General features: G+C 50.7%; 1 pseudogene; it reads right to left on the bottom strand.

Annotated features, from left to right (window-relative positions):
* Positions 1 to 1,136: 1,136 nt before the first annotated feature.
* LOC122237514 lies at positions 1,137 to 1,242 on the bottom strand (annotated as a pseudogene).
* Between the last annotated feature and the right edge of the window lie 17,528 nt (positions 1,243 to 18,770).

Genomic DNA, 18,770 nt, shown 5'->3' with positions numbered 1-18,770 from the left:
TGCACCCTGTAGACGCTCAGGCAAAGCTTACTGGTAGGTTTCACTCCACAGACCATTCAGTGACTTTAAGAGAGTCCCACCCTGCGTGGGTTATTTACTTTTTTCATCATAGGTGACCCTAAGGAAGCTGGCACGATGCGGTAGCCTTCAGCTGGGTGGACACAGCAACCTTGATTTTAACAGACAGGAGAATAAGGAATTTGCTTCTTACACTGCAAGATTCTTGAGCACCTGGTGTGTAGTGAGTAAAACAGAAGTGAATCTGCACTTGATCTGAGCCAGAAGACTGAGAAGTTATAAGAGGTGAATCTGAGTCAGGGAGCTTGCGGTCAACCAGGACCACCTTGGGTCCTAGTTACTCATGGGTTCAGAGATCCCAGTTCTCAGCACACCTTTCCACAAGAGAGAGGGAGAGGCAGTAAACAGCACTCGCCCTTCTCCATGTTACCTTGCAGGAAAGAGATTGGTCTAGAGGCTGGGATCTAGGTACCTGAGATGCCCTTGTCCATAAACCTGGCTCTTGGGGGCTAGTAGATGATTTTTGTGTTCTATATTTTATCTCTCCATAGTCATCCTCCAGGGCAACATCCACCCTCCCTGTCCCCCCACCCCCCGACATATGAAGGAAGGTCTGGGCAAGGGAAGAGGAGCATTACAATTATTAGAGGTTAATTTTTTTTGGCATATGTGTGTCCATTCTCCCACATCATTTGTTGAATAGACTTTATTCCCCCATTGAACTGCTTTTGCACTTTTGTCAAAAATCCACTGGACGTATTTGTATGACTGCATTTCTGGACTCCTATGACCCATTAATCTATGTGTCTCTCCATCTGCCAATACTATAGATTATCTTCATTACGGTAGCTTTACAGTAACTCTTAAAATTGAGTGCTGTGAATCCTACAACTTTTTTCTTTATCCACAATTTATTTTGACTATTCAAGCTTTCTTTTCCTTGCCTTTCCATATAAATTCTTTTACTTTTAGTTTTCAAATTCATTTAATGGCAAGTGGTAATTAGCAAATTGGCAACGGTTATCCTGAAGTTACTACACTAGCTGTGTTGTTATTTCTTAGGCTTGATCAGATAACCTAGGATCAGACATGCCCCCTCATAAGATGAGTCAGAGTTGGTTGATCACCAGCACTTATCAAACCAGACCTAGACAAAGGACTAGGTCTGGGGACATGTCCCTGGTCTTAATATAGTGAATGATTAGCCTGGGAGGAGCATTACAATTATTGAGCACCTACTTGGTAAGCATCAACTACGTGGGGGATGCTGTCCAAGGTGCTGTCTGCTGCCATTCCCACCATTCTGGGTGCTCTTACTCCTAAAGAAAAGGGCCCTGAGACCTTGAATTTTGGAGCTGGATAGTCTTGGAGGCTTTGGTCTGCCACTTACTGGAGGACCTTAAGATGTGACTTAGCCTCTTTAGACCTCAGTTGCCTCCCCTGTGAGATGGGGATAATTAGTACGCCCACATTTTGAGTGTTGTTGATGATTAAATGAGATGAGATACGCAAAGCACATGGCACAGGGCTTGCTAAATGCTCTGAAGTTTTTAGGGATGATGATGATAAAATAGAGTTGGATCCGAAAACCTTCCCCAGATGTGATCCTTGGTCTCAGTGCTACCTGGAATTTCCAGCTGCGCAGCAGAGAGGTCTTGACTCTGGCAGTTCTGGGAGTACAACTCTATTTCTCACTTGCCTGGTCACTCGGTGTCATTTATTTCCTCCAGAATATTTCCATTCTGGGGTCTGAGAGTTGGGTCCCAGGGCGCTGGGCCAGCGGTGCAATGTCAGAGCTGTTCCAAAGGACAGAAAGGCCCCTTGCCTCCTCCAGGTGCCCTCCTCTGCGTGGGGAGAAGCGGGGGGGGGGGGGGGGCGCGATGAGGATGAGCCCCGCGTGGGCCGGGCTGGCTCTCTCCCAACCCGCCCAGCGGTGGCCGACTTGCTCTAGTTACCTCCTCCCACCGGCTGGGTCTCCAGGTGCCTTCCTTTAATTAAAAGTCTTTAGCCTTCCGCGACACGGGCCTTCATTTGCATGGGATCCCTCCCTTTATGCAACCTCGATATCAGAGCGAGCCAGGAGGTTAACGGAGCGTCGTCGCGCCTTGTCCCGGGACAGCCGGCTGAGCCCAGCGCCTAGTCCCCGCCAGGGCCCCCGGGGACTCCGCATGCCGCGGGGCGGGGACCTGCCAGGTTTGCAGCCGCTCTGCCGGCCCGCCTGGCTGGCCTGGCTCGAACCTGGCCGGAGCAGAGGCGTCCGGCTCCGCTCCAGCGCCGGCGTGCCCTAGCCTCCCGCCTCCCCGCGTTTGCAGCCCGAGTGGCCCGCGGTCCTTGAAGCCTGGGCGAGGTCCTCTGCGTCTCTGCAGCCTTCGGAGCTGATCTGGACGCATGGGAATCCAGGAGGAAGGCGGGTGTTTTCCAATCATCTGTGTTTGCCGGTCCTTGGACTGAGTTCCAGGGGTATTACAGGGCAAGTCATGACTCCCTCCCCAACGAACCAAGAGCTGATCAGGAGAAATTGGTATTGGAGATTACGCAAAGCACTGTGCTATCAAGGTAGGAAGTGGTTAAAAACTGCAGGAGGGTTTCACCTCAAGGGGCACTGGAGTTCAGAGGAAAGCAGGAAGTGAACTGCCAGTCAAGGCCAGCGCCTCGCGGAGGAGGAGGAGGAGGAGGAGGAGGAGGAAGGAGAGATAAGAGGAGATTCTGATGCTTAGAAAAATCAGGCACATTCACCAGGGTCATATAGATGCCCAGTTCAGCTGGCCTCCTAGACCGGTCTTTTCCCACTCAGAAGAAAAGGAAGCATCTACCCTGGAGTGACCAGACTCCTTCTTTCCCAGATGCTCATGCTGTAGTGGAGAAGATAGACACAGACCTGGGAGACTCTAGGTCAAGGTCTTTGCTTCTGACGCCACATTGGGCTCTAACCTCATGGTTTTAGTTTCCTCAGCAGACCTAAAGTTTTCTGTGTAACCTCCCCCAATCTGTTCAGTGTTACTGGAGTCAGTCCCTCCATCACCAGCAGCCCCAATGTCTCAAGGCCAGGGAGACAAGAGTGGTCAACCTTTTTTTTTTTTTTTTTTTTTTTTTTTTATGTGGCAGGCCCAAATTCTTAGAGATAAGGAAGAGGAGATACAGTGAGGGTTGCTTTATCTTTGCTTATTTGCTTTTTACTCCTTTTCCCAGATTGATTCTGAAGACCTCCCTTCCCCCAAATCTTATGAACTAGTTTAAATCTTCCTTTCTACAAGTCCCTTTTTCCATTTTCATTTCCTTGGCCTAGGAAAGAACACCTTCCTCAAAATGGCCTCCAACAGGTCTCTCCTCTAACTCAGACACTGTGACTATAAAGATATATTAAAACACAAACATTTTTGTGGAGAAGAGCGTGACAATATGAGTCCTAAGGCCCAACAGACAGCAGTAAACACTGGGCCATTCGATTGGCTTGCTGTCACGTAGAAGGCAGAGTATGACCCTCAGAGGATGGATCTTTGGGGACAGGCACAACTTGAAAGAGGTGCTGGAGGACTGGAGATGAGGAGGGAGGAAGACAAGGGTGTGAGCAGTGAGCCACGAGAGCGGAAGTGTTAAGAGAGGGGGTAATGAGGGCTAGAAAAAAGGCATCCATGCAGGCTCCGAGGCAGGATCCTGAGACTGCCTTGTTCCCTCTGGGTCCTCACTGCCTTGCACAACCTTTGGATGTCGGTTCTCAATAAATATTGAAAGTAGTCGGGATTAAATGACTGTACCAAGTAGAAGTCCTCGAGGGAGAAGATATGGGAGCAGGAGAGGAGCCTGGAAGGCAGGGCTTGTGCAGATGAATTCTATTTTCAGATTGCATCTTCGCGAGAGGGGGAGTGGGGTGGAGGGCACACATGTCAACATGAACTGAAGCCCTCGTTTTCTCCTAGTGCCTCCTTGGCCTCATGAAAAGAGAGACATTTCCTAAAAGGTGTAAATAAGTTTAATTGAGTTTATTGGTGAATAGCCAATTAGGCTTGTCCTGGGAGGAGGTTAGGGGGCTGGCTTAGTAGTATGTAGACACCTCACTGATGAGGTGAAAGGAAAGGTCTAGGTAGGTCTAGGGGCTCAAGGAATGTTCATCCCACGGGAGGGAGGCTTGTCTCCACCTGGCACAGACATAATAGCATCAGTAGTGCCAAAGGTCTTCCTGGATAGTAAAGTCATTGAAACTCTTTAGGTGCAAGTAAAGGCATCCAGTGTGGATCAATTAGAGAGAATATTTTCATTGCTAAAGCAAAAAAGTAGAATTTCTTCTCTTCCCCCTCTTGCCCTTCCTTTCCCTGGCCTCCTCCTCCCCCTTCTCCTCCTCTCTTCCCCCCTCCCCCACTCCTCCTCCTCCTCCTCCTCCTCCTCCTCCTCCTTCCTTCTAAATTGACTTCTTTGGGTTTTAAACCTGCCTCTAGTCCTAACATGGGCATTTGGTAAACGAACACATGAATTTGTTCTTGGCATTTTATTTTATTTTATTTTATTTCTTTTTAGTTTAGAGAGAGAGAGAGAGAAATCGAACAAGCAGAGGCTGGGACAGGGGTAGAGAGAGAGAGAGAATCTTGTGCAGACTCTGCACTGAGTGATGCGGGGATCGATCCCACGGCCCTGGGATCATGACCTGAGCAGAAATCAATAGTCGGACATGCAACTGACTGAGACATCCAGGTGCCCCCATTCTTGGCATTATAGATGCAACTGTGGGATCTCCAGAGGGGATCCTTCCAGCAGCTAGTCTGGAGACATCTGGGATGCTTCTTGGATTCCAGTAGATGCTTTATTCTGTTTTGGTTGGACATTCGGCTGGAACAAGGGGTCATCCTCGAGAAAAGTCACATGGCCTCTCCAATAGACAAGTCAGGAAAAATGGTGGAGGTGGGGGGCAGCGGTTGAAGTTGGTGAGACTCACTTTTCAGAGTCAAAGAGAGAGAGAGAAGCCCCATCAGGCAGAGTCTTGGTCCTCGTGTTTCATATCTGTGTGTGCATGTATAAGGGTGTTCCTTCCAATTACCATCTTGGAGGTCTTCAAAGAATTAGAGGTTAGGACCAGCACTGGCCAAAGTTCATAAGTTTTGTTTGTTTCTCTCCTAGTTCTTATTTCCTTTTGCAGGAAAGGGAGCAACGAGGTGGGGTGGAGATGCAGAGTGGGGCTGGGGGAGAGAAGGGGCAGCAAACATGATGAGTCCCTGAGGACTAAGGCAAAGGAAGAAACAAGTCCACGAGAAGCTGATCTGGGTCTGTGAAGAAAGTCCGAGCACTTAAAATGTCCTTCTGGGATTCCCAGACAGAGTTCTTGGTGGTTTCTTTCTTTTTTTTTTTTTTTTTTAACGTTTTATTTATTTTTGAGACAGAGAGAGACAGAGCATGAACAGGGGGGGGTCAGCGAGAGGGAGACACAGAATCCGAAACAGGCTCCAGGCCCTGAGCTGTCAGCACAGAGCCCGACGTGGGGCTCGAACTCACGGACCGCGAGATCATGACCTGAGCCGAAGTCGGCCGCCCAACCGACTGAGCCACCCAGGCGCCCCATGGTGGTTTCTTTCCATTGGCTAGACTGCCTGTAAATCAGGTAGGTGCCACCAGGTGGAGGAGTGTCTGGATTACAGCCTCATGACTCACATTATTTCCCATGAGTGTGGGAAACTGAGAAGATACAGGGTTTTAATCACCATGCTTAAAACTGTTCCTAAACACACACACACACACACACACACACACTACTAATTATTGAGAAAGGACTCCTCCACTAGTAAGTATTATAAATTCATGGAAGTTATTTATCACTAATCCTCTCCAGAACTTTGTTGCTTTTTCTTGCAGTGATTTCTAAGTCCAGCCCTGAAATTCTAGGAGTCCATAACATAACATTTACAACAAGACTTATTGTACTTCATTTTTCCTAGCTCTTTACAGCTTTGGGGTCTCAACTGCATTCCCCATCTGTTCCTTTCTTACGGTTTACTTGAGCTCTGTCTCTTTTAACATCAATAACCATTCCACGTCAATTTCCTCAACTTCTTTCCTCTCTGTTTAAAAGACGTCTCTGTCTCTCCACTCATCCATTCTCCCCTCTTCTCTGGTGTGCTAGACACAAACGGTGTGTACTTTCTTGGATTCCTGCAACTACCTTCTTTCTCTTGTTTGGAGCCCATCGCATCTTCTACTTCAAGACTTGATCACTCTGTGAGATTTGGCACTTGGGTGGACAAAGACTGAATGAGGCAATCTGGAAGTTCAGGGGCATGGGCTCACTGTTGGGTAAATCTTGACTGGTAGGAAATGAGACACTAGAAGAGGATGGTCACATAAATTCCCCATCTCCTTTCAGTGGGTACCTCACCTAAGGTATGGTTCTCTTCTTGCAGAGAAGAGAGAGAACATGTCTTGTGAGTGAGCTGCTGTATGTCTTCCCAGCTTGTTGTGAAGTTTCCAGCAGCACAGTAATGCATTTCAGCACCGTGCTTCACACCTTCTCCTGCCTTGCTTCCATTTTTTCCCTAACCTTCACTGTCCTGAGGGCTTGCACCTTTCCCCCAGGCAAAGTGTCAGCACTTCAATCCTTGCCTCAGGCTCTGCTTTCCATAGGCTAAAGGCTGAGATACTTGGCCTCAGAAGACAGTGTCCCCTTCCTTTTAAGGACAATTTTCTCACTTGGGTTCTCATTTCAATCTCTTTCTGCCTCCTCTGTGCTTCATTAACCTTTCTTCAGTTTCTTTTTTGTGATATAATCAACATATAAATTTTTCCATTGTTTTCAGTTTTTAACTCCTCCCTCTTTATGGATTCCTTTCTCTCTTTTTAAAAAATTTTTTAATGTTTATTTCTTTATTGAGAGAGAGAGAGAGAGAGAGAGAGAGAGAATCCCAAGCAGGCTCCGCATGCTGTCAGCATATAGTCCAATGTGGGACTCAAACTCACGAAAGGGGAGATCATGACCTGAGCCAAAACGAAGAGTCAGACACTTAACTGACTGAGCCACCCTATGGGCACCCCAGGCGCACCTATGGATTCCTTTCTCGTAATCTACGGACATATTCAAGTATTTCCATGAAAAATAAACATTCCCTTTACTAAAAGTGTTTAATTTCATCTCTTCGCAAACAGATTTCTTATAAAGTTATACTTACTGCCTTTATTAGTTTTCTAGGGCTGCCATAACAATGTAGCACACATTGGATGGCTTAAGGCAACAGAAATTCACTTTCCAATGGTCCCGGAGGCTAGAAGCCTGAAAGCAAAGTGTTGGCAGGGCTATGCTTCCTCTGAAGGAACATCTTCCTTTGCCTCTTTCAGCTTCTGGTTGCTCCGGGTGATCCTTGGCTTATAGCAGGGTAACTCCAATGTCTACCTTCATCTTCGCAGGGCTGTCTTCCCTCTGTGTGTCTGTGTCTTCACAGGGCATTCTCCTCTCTCTTATGAGAACATCAATCATACTGGATTAAAGGCCCATCCTCATGACCTCGACTTAATGACATCTGCAAATACCCTATTTCCAAATAAGGTGCCAGGGATTAGGACTTCAATATCTCTTTTAGGGGGACACAGTTTAGCCCGTAACACCGCCTAAAGGTTGTTACTGCCAACACAGTCCTTGGCTTCTTATAACTAGGTTTCTTTCCATACCTTGCTACTCACATAGTTCCCATAAAGGTCACCAATGCCAAATTCAGTGGCTTTTCTCAGTCCCTCTCCTTGTGACCGCCCTGCAGTATTTGTCACGGTTACCTTTTTCCCTCCTTCCTGAAGCCCTCTGCCCACCTGATATTCAGGTCATTGTGCGCATCTATGGCCCGTTCTGTCTTCCGTACTGTTCCACATATGCCTTTTATGACTTTTCCTTCTTTCCCCATCTCCAATTCAAGATGTGTTTTAACGTTGGGGCCTTGGTCGTATTCTTCTCTTTCAACACACTCTCTCCTCTGGCCTACTCCCAACCTTCACGCTTCAGTGGTCTCTTCTAAGTAGATAACAAATATATCTCTCTGGTCCGACTGTCTCCCAAGCTCAGGGCGAGCATTACCGCTTGGAAATCACTGAAGGGCCTCAAAGGTAATATATCCCAAGCACAACAGATTATCTTTACACACACATACACACACACACACAGGCACACACACACACACACACACCCTGATCAAAGAAACAACTTGTTTCCCTTCTTGGCTTTCCTATCGCTAGCAACAACCACAACACCCTCCCGTTCTTTGTTTTCCCGGCATCCATGTCTGTCTTCGTGAAATTGTTCTGAGACCAGACCAGCAAGATGTGCCTTATTGCCATTATTGTGAACCCAGCTTTAGACACAGGCTGTTGAGGCCTGGGGAAGTCTGGTCTACACCTGATTCTGTGGGCTAAGACTCCCACGGCAATGCTAGCAAAAGGATATGTAGCAGCCCATTTGGGAATAAGGTAACCCTGGGCCTGGTTTCAAACCCGATGAGGCCCAGGGGCACCCTCTCACTCACATGCTGTTGGTTTGGGGACATATGACTTCCACATTAATTGTACATTTTTTTCAGAGCCTCTGGTGGAGAATCTCACATGTAGCTAGCTTCCCATAAATGTGGTTGAATGATGGAATTTGCCTGGGTGCTTATCTCAGCCATAAAACCCAATACACTTGCACTCAAGGATCTGTAAATAAGCAGTGGATACTGCTTCTCTGTAACTCAACTCCCCAGAACCTTCCTTCCCAGCACAGCCAGAGAGCATGATAATGACCATGTTTAAGATTCAGGGCCGGAGTGGACTGTAGAGATGAACCTGCTCCAATGCATTCATTCCACGGACACTCTGAGACACCGAGGAACTTCCCCGGGGCCCTGTGTGGTCCCCTTCCATGCTACCTGCATTATTTACTTTCTCCATAGAATGGACAGCATCAGGCAGAGGGGTCCTTCTACCCCCTCACCTGCCTGCAGTGTCGTTGGTGGGGGTGCGGTCCCATTGCCCATTTTCATCCTGTGGGTGACAGCCACCCACAGCACCGTGGGAAGTCTGCTTGGCAGCAAAGCATCTTGGGATAACTTAGAGATATTGTCCTGCGGTGGATCCTTGGGGGTCCGGAAGTCTCAGCAGAGGGAGCAGGGAAGAGAAGGACGGTTCAGAGGCTGTCATGTATCAGGGAACATAAAGGGTACCTCTGTGTTCATATGTAGCCCAAGTGTGTGTTCTGGTCTCAAAAACTCTCTTGGGACCTTATAGCCTCTTTTCATAAAGGAGGTCTTGCTGGACAGCTGAAGACTGGGATCAGTCGGGTATTTAACACCTCTTCACGGGGGGCCTGATACTGTGCCTTGTCTGGACGCGGCAGTTTATACACAGCAGGACAGACTGGGGAATGCAGGTTTATTTTATCTTACATTTAACTTAACTTATTGTATTCGTAAGTGTGTTGGGGTGGGGTGAGCATGTGATGGGTGCCCAGACACGGCCTGAGGTCCAGGCTGGGTACAGGGAGCTGGCTGCTCCAGGAGGTGCTGCACAGTCAGGGAAGGTCTTTGGAATCCGGGCCCCCATGAAGAGGCTCCAGGCTCCAGGCCCCAGGTGGGGTCCGGGCAAGTGGGAAGCAGGCTGCAGGTGTCACAGAGGGCTGGGGGCCCCCATCTCCCTAACACTCAGGTGTCCCCTGTTACATGAAGTCTTCTTGGCCTCGGTGTCCTGTTCTTTGACACTTTGAGCCTAGGGGCTCATTGGGCAATTGTCACGTGGCTCCGGGCTCAGAGGGACCTTAAGCATACAGCTGGAAGAAGTAGAAGGTCAATGAGGAGTCACCCACACAAGGTCCTGGTAGGATTGTGGTTGCGGCAGAGCCAGGATGGGCACCAGGCTCCCCAAGCCCAGCTCCTCCCCAGGGCTGCCTTGTCACCCCTCTTAGCCTGCTGGCTGTCTCCGCACCTTGGAGAGCAGTGCCCCGCGGTGGCTTGGGCTCTCCATTTCCTCCAGCTCTGGGCTGAAGATGCAGTGAGCAGTGAGCCTGCTCCATGCCAGGCCCCTGCTGGGCACTGACTCATCTGTCCTCTCAATCACCCTAGGAGATGAGCACTGGCTGCTTCTTCTTCTTCTTCTTCTTTTTTTAAATCTTTTAAAATGTTTATTTATTTTTGAGAGAGAGAGAGAGAGAGAGACAGAGAAAGAGAGAGAGCCATCCAAAGCAGGCTCCATGCTCTGAGCAGTCATCACAGAGCCGGATGTGGGGCTCGAACTCACCAGCTGCGAGGTCATGACCTGAACTTTGAGGTCATGACCTGAGCTGAAGTCAAACGCTCAATGGACTGAGCCACCCAGGCGCCCCGAGAGGCACTGGTTTCTTTCTTTTTTTTTTATTTTTTATTTTTTTTTAACGTTTATTTATTTTTGAGACAGAGAGAGACAGAGCATGAATGGGGGAGGGGCAGAGAGAGAGGGAGACACAGAATCGGAAGCAGGCTCCAGGCTCTGAGCCATCAGCCCAGAACCCGACGCGGGGCTCGAACTCACGGACCGCGAGATGGTGACCTGAGTTGAAGTCGGATGCTTAACCGACTGAGCCACCCAGGCGCCCCGAGGCACTGGTTTCTTAATGTTGCAGTTAAGGAGCCTCAACTCAGAGGGTTGGAGAGTGTCCTCAAGGCACCCAGATACTTGCTGGCTTCTGGAGGAGCCCAAGGAGGGCCGCCCCAGGCACTGCACGCCCGCCCCTGCCCTCCGCAGCCCACCTCGGGCTGAGCTCTCTGTGCCAGGCCCTCCACCCCGACCAGCTCACCTGGGCAGGCGAGTGGAGATTGCACGGCTGGCGAGTGATACATGGCAAGCGTCGCCTCCTGCCTGACAGGCAGAAGATAAACAGCTCCCCGTTAAATCTCACTTAATGCTGATATTTATAAATTTATTCAGCTTGTGTTTACTGAATCGAGAGAATGCCTAATAACATAGCGTGCTTCATCTCACATGTTTCTACTAATGAGAATGCAAGTATTGCTTAATTTTTTTTTTTAACATTTCATTTGCTTTCCACTCTCACCCCCCCCCCCCCCACCTCCACCTCCTCCTGTTGTTGTTGGTTCGGATTTTAAGCTGTGGCCAAACTCTGGAAAGTTTGGGCTTCTTGGATGTCAGCGAGGAGAGGAGCAAAGTGGGCGTGGGTCTGTGGTTGCAGGGAGCCCCGTTCCCCCCACGCAGTTCACCCCATAACGTCCATGCTCAAGGAGTCGGGGTGCTGAATGCCGGGTCACGCTGAGGGGAGACAGAAGCCTGCTGCACTTTGGGGGGCTGCGGGCTTTGAGTCAGAGTTGGCAGTGTCGTGAAGCTTCAGGACGGGGAATTTAGGGCAGAGAGCAGGGGACAGCGCCCTAAGCTTTAGAGAGACAAGGAGGATGGCTAGAATGAGCAGAAGAGTAGAGGCAACACCTGCGGGGCTGCGGTGCAGCTGTGTGTGAATGTGTGTGTATGAGCATGTGTGTGAGTGTGTGTATGTGTAAAAGGTGTGAGTGTGTGTGAATGTGTGTGTATATGCACGAACCTGTGTGAGTAAGAGAGAGGGAGAGGGAGAGACTCGGCTTTTACCTTGGTTTGAGCTGCTTACCATGGGTGTGTTAAGGTGAATGCCTTCCCCTGACTGTTGATGGCCCTGAGGGGGCCGGTGGTGGCTGCTGCAGGGTGGTTATGGGGCATGCCAGGCCAACAGACTGCACCGGGCCAGGGAGTGTGCCAGGAGCAGGGCAGGAGAGGTGACAGAGATCAGCAGAGCTCAGGAGGACGCTCACAAATGCATTCTGGCAGAGGGCCGAGGGTAGGGAGAGCTGTGCTGTGCTGTGCTTCCTTGGCGGGGAGAGAAAGGAGTGGGGTGGCAAGCCGCCAGGCCTGGGTGGCCTGGTCGACAGGGAGTCAAGAGGAGGGAGGACACCATGGAAAATTCTGGAATCAGGGTGGGGTTGCAGAGAGCTGGAGCCCGGGAGGAGGAAGGCAGAGGCATGCTGCCCAGGGGACAGGACTGGGAGGGGCTGGGGCAGGTGCACAGGGACAGGGGGAGGGACAGAAACAGGATCTGCGATGAGGAAGTGGGAGAGGAGATGGGTACAGGCCTGCCCGGGACCCCGTTCCCCCTCCAGTCCCGACCAGTGGCTGCTGTTCATCCTCCCCCAGCCCCGCGTGGAACCTGCACGCTGTCCAACGTGTCTCTTTCCCTTGTAGGGTTTTCCTTCTCTCTTCCAAGCAACCATTCTTACCATGGAACTGAAACATCATTTTTAATTTGAAAAACTGTATATAACTTTGAATATAAAAGTCACGTGGAATAATTTATACTTTCCTGTCCAGACCCCCTACACGTGGAAACTTACCCATAGCTGTAGACACTTCTCTTACAGTTCAGCCAGTGGCCCCCTGCCCCCTCCCTGTGCACTGGCTGGAGGAGAGGCTGTAATGAAGGAGACCGGCGTTCTGGCCCTGACCCCTGTGACCTTGGATGAGCCACGGGCCCCTTTGAGCCTCATGACCTGAAGCTCCAGGCCTTCTGGTCCTACTCCGGGTGACCAATTCTGGTCTGGGCATCACCTTCTGCTGGACCAGCAGAACCAGAGGGCCTGGCATGGCCTGGGGCAGCTCTGGGAGAGTATTTTCTGCTTTTTTCTCATTTGAGAGGCGGCAAGGCGGTCTTCCCTGAAGTCTGGCATCTTACGGGGGTCTCATGACTTTGGGCATCGCCCAGGGGGCTGGGACCAGCACGGGAGCCACGGAACTTGGGGAGAGGATGGAAGACCCAGCCAAATGCCAAAAACCATTTCCCCGAGGGCAGGGGGTAGGTAAGGCATCAGGTTCTGGTTCTGCCGATCGCTGGCTCTGTGCCCTATACAGAGTCCTCACCCTGTCCATGTGCCTGTTTCCCCGTCCACAGATGTCATCAGATGACCAAGAAAGGCTTTCCAGCTCTACTGATAGTCTAATTCCACAGCCACCTGCCCAGGCAGCCCTACACCACAATGTCCTCACCTTCACCGCCCGGCCCCACGGGCTGACCCACACAGGGCTGGGGAAGGGGCAGCCCTCCCTGCCAGGGCCAGCACATCCTGGTCCATGCGATTCGCTTCCCTGAGGGTTGGGGAGCAGGCAGGTGGCACGGACATCGGAGGTCTTGGGTAGCAGCTACCTGTTTTCAGAGTGAGTGGGGAAGCCCCATGCCCAGCCTGTACTACGTCTGTCTGCTTCCTGTCCCCTGATTTGGTCCTTTCCACATGCAGCCGGTGTCCCTGTTGACATCTATGCTCATACCTCTGAGGTTCATAAGGATGGTCAGCTATCCCAGGCTCCTCTGTTCTGCAGCAACAGCAGGAACTTCCTCTTGAACCCCCACCCCCAATGCCTCCCTCTGGGCCCAGCTCTGTTTGGGGTTCCTTCAGGAGGAGGGGGAGGGGGACAGGGGCTCATCCCTCTCTTTTGTGCTGCCTTTCCCTCCCACTTCCGCTCCCTTCGCTGCTCCGGGTGACCTTTCACCCCTCCCTTGGATGTCCCTCAAAGGCAGCTCCTGTGGTTAATAACTTCGGCTGGCAACCCCACACAAAGCCAGGGCCGGAAACCATTGTCCGGGGGACAATGGCCGAGCAGCCCAATAATGAGGCGGCCACAGTGTTGTCTGACATCCTACGTTGCCCTGGCAAAGGAGGAGGGGCAGTGGGGTTTGCCATGCCCTCACCTCCTGGAGTTGAATTATTCCCCTCGCGTATGGTGGCTCCTCTTTCTGAGGGGACACCAGGCACCTGTACCCCCCAATCCGCCGCATTTTCCTGGGACTGCAGGCTGGGTAGATGTCACCCAGAGACACCCCTTTCCATCAATATACACCACCACTGCTCCGACTCGGCTCATTTTCCCACTCCCAAGCCCAGAGGCAGAGCACCACATGCTTTGGCAATCGATTGGCTTTGGCAAATGGATCAGGGAGGGGAGATCTTGGCCTGCTGCCTGATGGGAAGCCTGTGGCACTCTGAAGAGAGTGTAGGCTCTGGAGCCGGCAGGTGTGGGTTCAAGGCTTCCCTCCTCCCTTTCTGGCTGTGTGACCTTTGGGAAGCTGTTTAACCTCTCTGAGTCTCTGTTTATTCATTTGTAAAAGGGATGGGAGGGGAGCCAAGAGGAGGGGCCTCAAAGGTCACCTCAGAGGTGAGTATCTGTGACCTCTGGCAGTTGCCACACCCTTGCCACTCTTCTGGGGACTTAGACAGCATCCCTCCCATTGTCCCCTCCTGTGTGGGAGTAGCCCTGCCTCAGTTAACATCTGACTTCTTTTTATGCAGGCCCCTGTCTTGTGTCCCAAACCAGACTGTGAATTACTCGGGGACATGATGTGTCCCATGCCGTTCCTCTGTCTCTCCCCCCTTCTGCCCTCTGCACAGTGCTGGGCACTCTGGGTCCCAGTGAAGCCATAAGAATTGATTGCTGATACTTGCAAAAGGTTTTCAAGCGATTCTCAGCTCTGCTGACCACTAGACTTGCCTGGACAGGTTTAAAAAATACCCAGGAATTTTGACCTAATTAGTGTGGTCGATGGCATTGGGTGTGTGCATGTATGTATGTGTGTGTGCATGTGTGTGTGTGTGTGTGTGTGTGTGAGAGAGAGAGAAAGAGAGAGAGAGACAGGTGGGAGTATTTTAACATCCAGGTACAGAAACACCGATTTGTGTCCTCAGAGAACGTGCCTTCTCACATTTAGCTTGAGCACAGCCCTTCTCTAGGGGGAGAAATGGTCTTTGTTGGAAGACATTCTGGAAGGCAGTCTACTTTACCGTGGCTTGACTGGAAGCAAATGGCTTAGAGGTAGGGATAGTTTTCTTTTTAAATCAACTTTATTGAGCTATAATTTGAATATACTAAAATGTACCCACAGTTCATGAGTTTTGACAAATATGTACCTCTGTATAACCCCTGCCCTAATCAAGACACAGAAGCATCTGTCGTCCCTGAAAGGGTCCTCGCAGACCTGAGATGTTAAAAACTTCCCAGGTGATTTTGTGGCACAGCGGAGTCTGAGAATTGTGAAGGCTGGACACTCACCTACTGACTAGCCGTGCTAGTCACTTCTTGCACTTTGGCACACACGGCCTCACCCGGGGATTGGTGAAAAGCTGATTCCGTCCCAGGGCTGGGCCTGGGACTCTGCATTCCTAACCCGCTCCGCCCACACTTTGAGACCTGGGTTCCACATCCCTCACTCTGCAGATGAGGGAGCTGAGCATCAGAACACGCATGTGAGTGGCCTGGAAACCCTGCTTCTGAAGCTCCTGGCCTAGTGACAGTCCTACCCATGCCTTCCAATCGTTCTCTTTTTTAGCACAGCTCAAACCCTGAGTCCCAGACAAGAGGCCTGGCTGTGATGGCTTCTCCCTTCTCCTTCCTTCTGGGTGTTGTCTGTAGCTTCCCGCCTACTCCCACCTGCCTTGGACCCCCTTACGTCCCTCTCCTGGGAAAGATCTCCTTTGCTGCCTGTTTCTGAATGACCTACCCATCCCCTAGCAACACCCATCTTCCCCGGCTCATTCTATTCCTTGCTGTGCATCAGTCCAACTTAATGAGCAAGTGTTTATTAAGCATTAGCACCGGGCCAGGCCCGATCATGCCCTTGAGGAGGAGGATAAACCAGAAACTATGATTAAGTTAACAGAGAAGGCAATTAAATAACAGAATATATGCGCTGGGAGAGACCTAGGTGACCCCCCCCCCCTATTTCACTGATAGTGTTTAGGGGAAGCCCTCTACCCAGGGCAGAGGGGTAGGTAGAGTAGACTTGGCAGGGGAGGAAGGATTTGAGAAGGCCTCTGGACATAGCGTAGGAGAGGCTGTGAGAAGTCAAGGCAGGGCATCCTGGCTCATGGCAGGAAGGAGACTCTCTCATGGAAACGGGGCCCCAGTTCTCAAAGGCTTGGGAAGAGGTCCTATGGAGCTGGTTGCCCAGACAAGCCTGCCAGGATAGTCATCACTGCTGGGGCACGGGAAGTGTCCACCCAGGAGCCTTCTGGGCACTGGGTGTATGGTGTCCCCCAGCACAAGCAAGGTGTGTGTCTGGGGTGGTCAGAGGATTATGTGCTGTAACCGCTGGGACCTGGAGATGTTCGGTCTGGGAGACCTGGGGGCCATGTTTAAACATCAGCAAAGCTAGAACACTGATGTCATTAGAACTGCGGAATTTAGAGAGAGGATGGATTCAGTTCACCCTTGGGAAAAGCTAGGTTCTAACACCGGTCCCCCAGGATAGACTGAGCCACCTGAAGAGGAAGGGATTTGCAGTCCCTGAGTGTGGACAGCTGAGAATGGACGGGGACAGAGGTGCCAGACCTCTAAGCTTCCCTGTCCCCTCCCCGAGAGTCCACCAGGGGAAGCCAATCGTCCTGGGGGCCTCGAGTCCATCTTTGTGCCTGAGGCGAGCCCCCCCCATAACAATTCTTCTGTGGCTACCTGACTGGGACAGATTTCCCTCTTTCTAGAAGAGGGGCAGCCATTTGCCTTCTCATATATATCCACACCCAGAATTCAATATTTACAGGCAAGAACACGGATGGCAGCATAGGTTTAGGAAAGACGGATGCGGTGGGATTCTATCAGGTTGCATCAGAGGAATCTTTAGGTATCTGCAAAAAATAGACTTGAAATTTAAATAAAAGGTTAGTGCTGCACATGTAGAAAAGAGCATTAAGATAATGAGGCAAGGCTTGTCTAGGAATACCGTCAAGCTCCAGATTGCTGTGGATTGGATGTCTTGTGGGCTTCTGGGGGGGACCAAATGTGAGTGGAATGTGACGAGCCCTGGGACTGGGCTCAGCCCTGCCCCGGCCAGCTGGGTGTCCTTGGGCATACTGTGGGTAAGTTTCTCCTTTTGCATGAGGCTGAGATCGTCATCAAACGATTTAAGCTTTCTTCCAGCTTAGATGCAATAGAGTTCGGTAGTTTTAGGATTCCATTCAACTGCCCATCCAGCGGTAGAAATCAGGGCCAAGCTGGACTGCCTCAAGGGAATGGTGGGGTCGGTGTCCAGTAGGCCCGGCCACGATTACACTGGGAGGGTCTGGAGGGAGAGGCGCAGAGGTGGATGACAAGAGTGACTTGAGATGGGGAAGAAAAAACTGGAGGTCCTCAGACCCTTCGGTCACGCATTGCAGACGCTCACGTGCCTGCCAACTGCCTGCCAGTCAGACTTGGAACATCCCCTCGGGACCTCACAGGGGTTGCCTGGTCCGTGTTCCACAAAGCAGGAACGACTGCTGGTTAGTCACGCAGATGGGAGGTGAGGAGCACAGCTGGCTTTGGAGAGCACTCATAAGAAGCTATCACTGCGGCAAGCAGCTCCTGGCCAGACGTAGGGGACGGGTTTCTCGAGTCCTTGTGGAATGGCTCCACAGTGTTTGTCCGTCCCACGCCACGCCTGACCCCTGCTCTCTGCTGGGAGGGAAGCGCTTGCTCCCTTGGCTGGCTCCATTGAGCCAGAAGGGAAGTACAGGGCTTCCGTACTCTGCTCACACTGTGCGGTTTCGCTCTCCAGCTTACATCTTCACTCCGGAAAAAAAGAGCCCAGATCTCAGCATGAATGCCATCTTAGGAGATCATGAACAGCGGGAGAACCCTGCTGATCAGTAGGCCTAAAGGATGCTGGGATGGAGTCTCCAGGATGGAAAAGCCAGGATGCCAAATACCCCTTTCTCTCCCGGATCCCAAGGCGGACTTTCCCACTGACCCACACTGGCCTCCGAATAGATCTTAACACAGAACCCCCGTCACTGGGGTTGCCACATTTGATGAAACCTTGACCTTCTCTAGACTGAAAGCTTAATTCCAACAGTAGTAAATGACTTTGGTCTATGTATACGGCATATTTCCTCTGGCAACTGCACAGAATCGTCTATAAATATCACCTCTGCTGGTGGACGGGAGGAGGACAGCTTCTGATGGTTCCACAAATTGCTCTTTAGAAACTGATTACAAAAACGTTGCTCATTCTCACGTTTCTGCTTAATTTCCTAAAAGAGCAATTCGAAACCATACACGCATTCCTACAATTTCGGTTGACAGTCGAGTAAATTGCATGTAGCAGGTACTCCTCAAGCACTTCTGGGTGAATGAATGCGTGAATGGATGACGAACGAATGAAATTAAAGCTCTTCTAGTTTCTCTTAACATCAGTATCCTGTATTTTTTTTTTCCTGAAAACTTTAGTAGCCCTTTGAAAACCTTTGTCAAGGGAAAGCCATCTCTCTAGAAGCTGCAACATGCTGGTGATGATTTTTTTTTGCCGGAGAAACATTTTCCATTCCTGCAACTCACCCACCCTCTTTTTCTGGGAAGCACATGTCTCTCAGAGCGGGGTTTTGCAAGAAGGGCGCACCATACCCCCACGAGGTGAGAGCACAGCTGTTCCACCTTCCGGTTGTCCCACGTACCCTGGGCAGAATGTGTTGGTTATTAACTTTGTAAACTGACTTTCCGAACAACTGTGGTCTATTTAGTTTTGGCATCCATTCACTCAACTCTTTTCTGGTACATTTCTTTCCTTTGTGTTTGCTTTGACTTATTGTAAGATCAGGGTGCAGCTCCTGAGATGTTCTGCAGGGCAAAACAATTGGGTGTGCCGTGAGGCTTGATGGAAATGAATCACCAGTTGGCACATGGGAGCCACCTGCCTAGGTGCATACTCAGACCACCTGGTGAGGGTTTGGCATTAGGTAAGCAGCATTCATACGTCCACCCAAAGACAGCCACCAGCGTTGGTTCCTTGT

Source organism: Panthera tigris, chromosome A3 (assembly GCF_018350195.1).
Source record: "Panthera tigris isolate Pti1 chromosome A3, P.tigris_Pti1_mat1.1, whole genome shotgun sequence".
NCBI lineage: Eukaryota > Metazoa > Chordata > Mammalia > Carnivora > Felidae > Panthera > Panthera tigris.
This window is presented reverse-complemented; position numbering and strand designations above follow the sequence as displayed.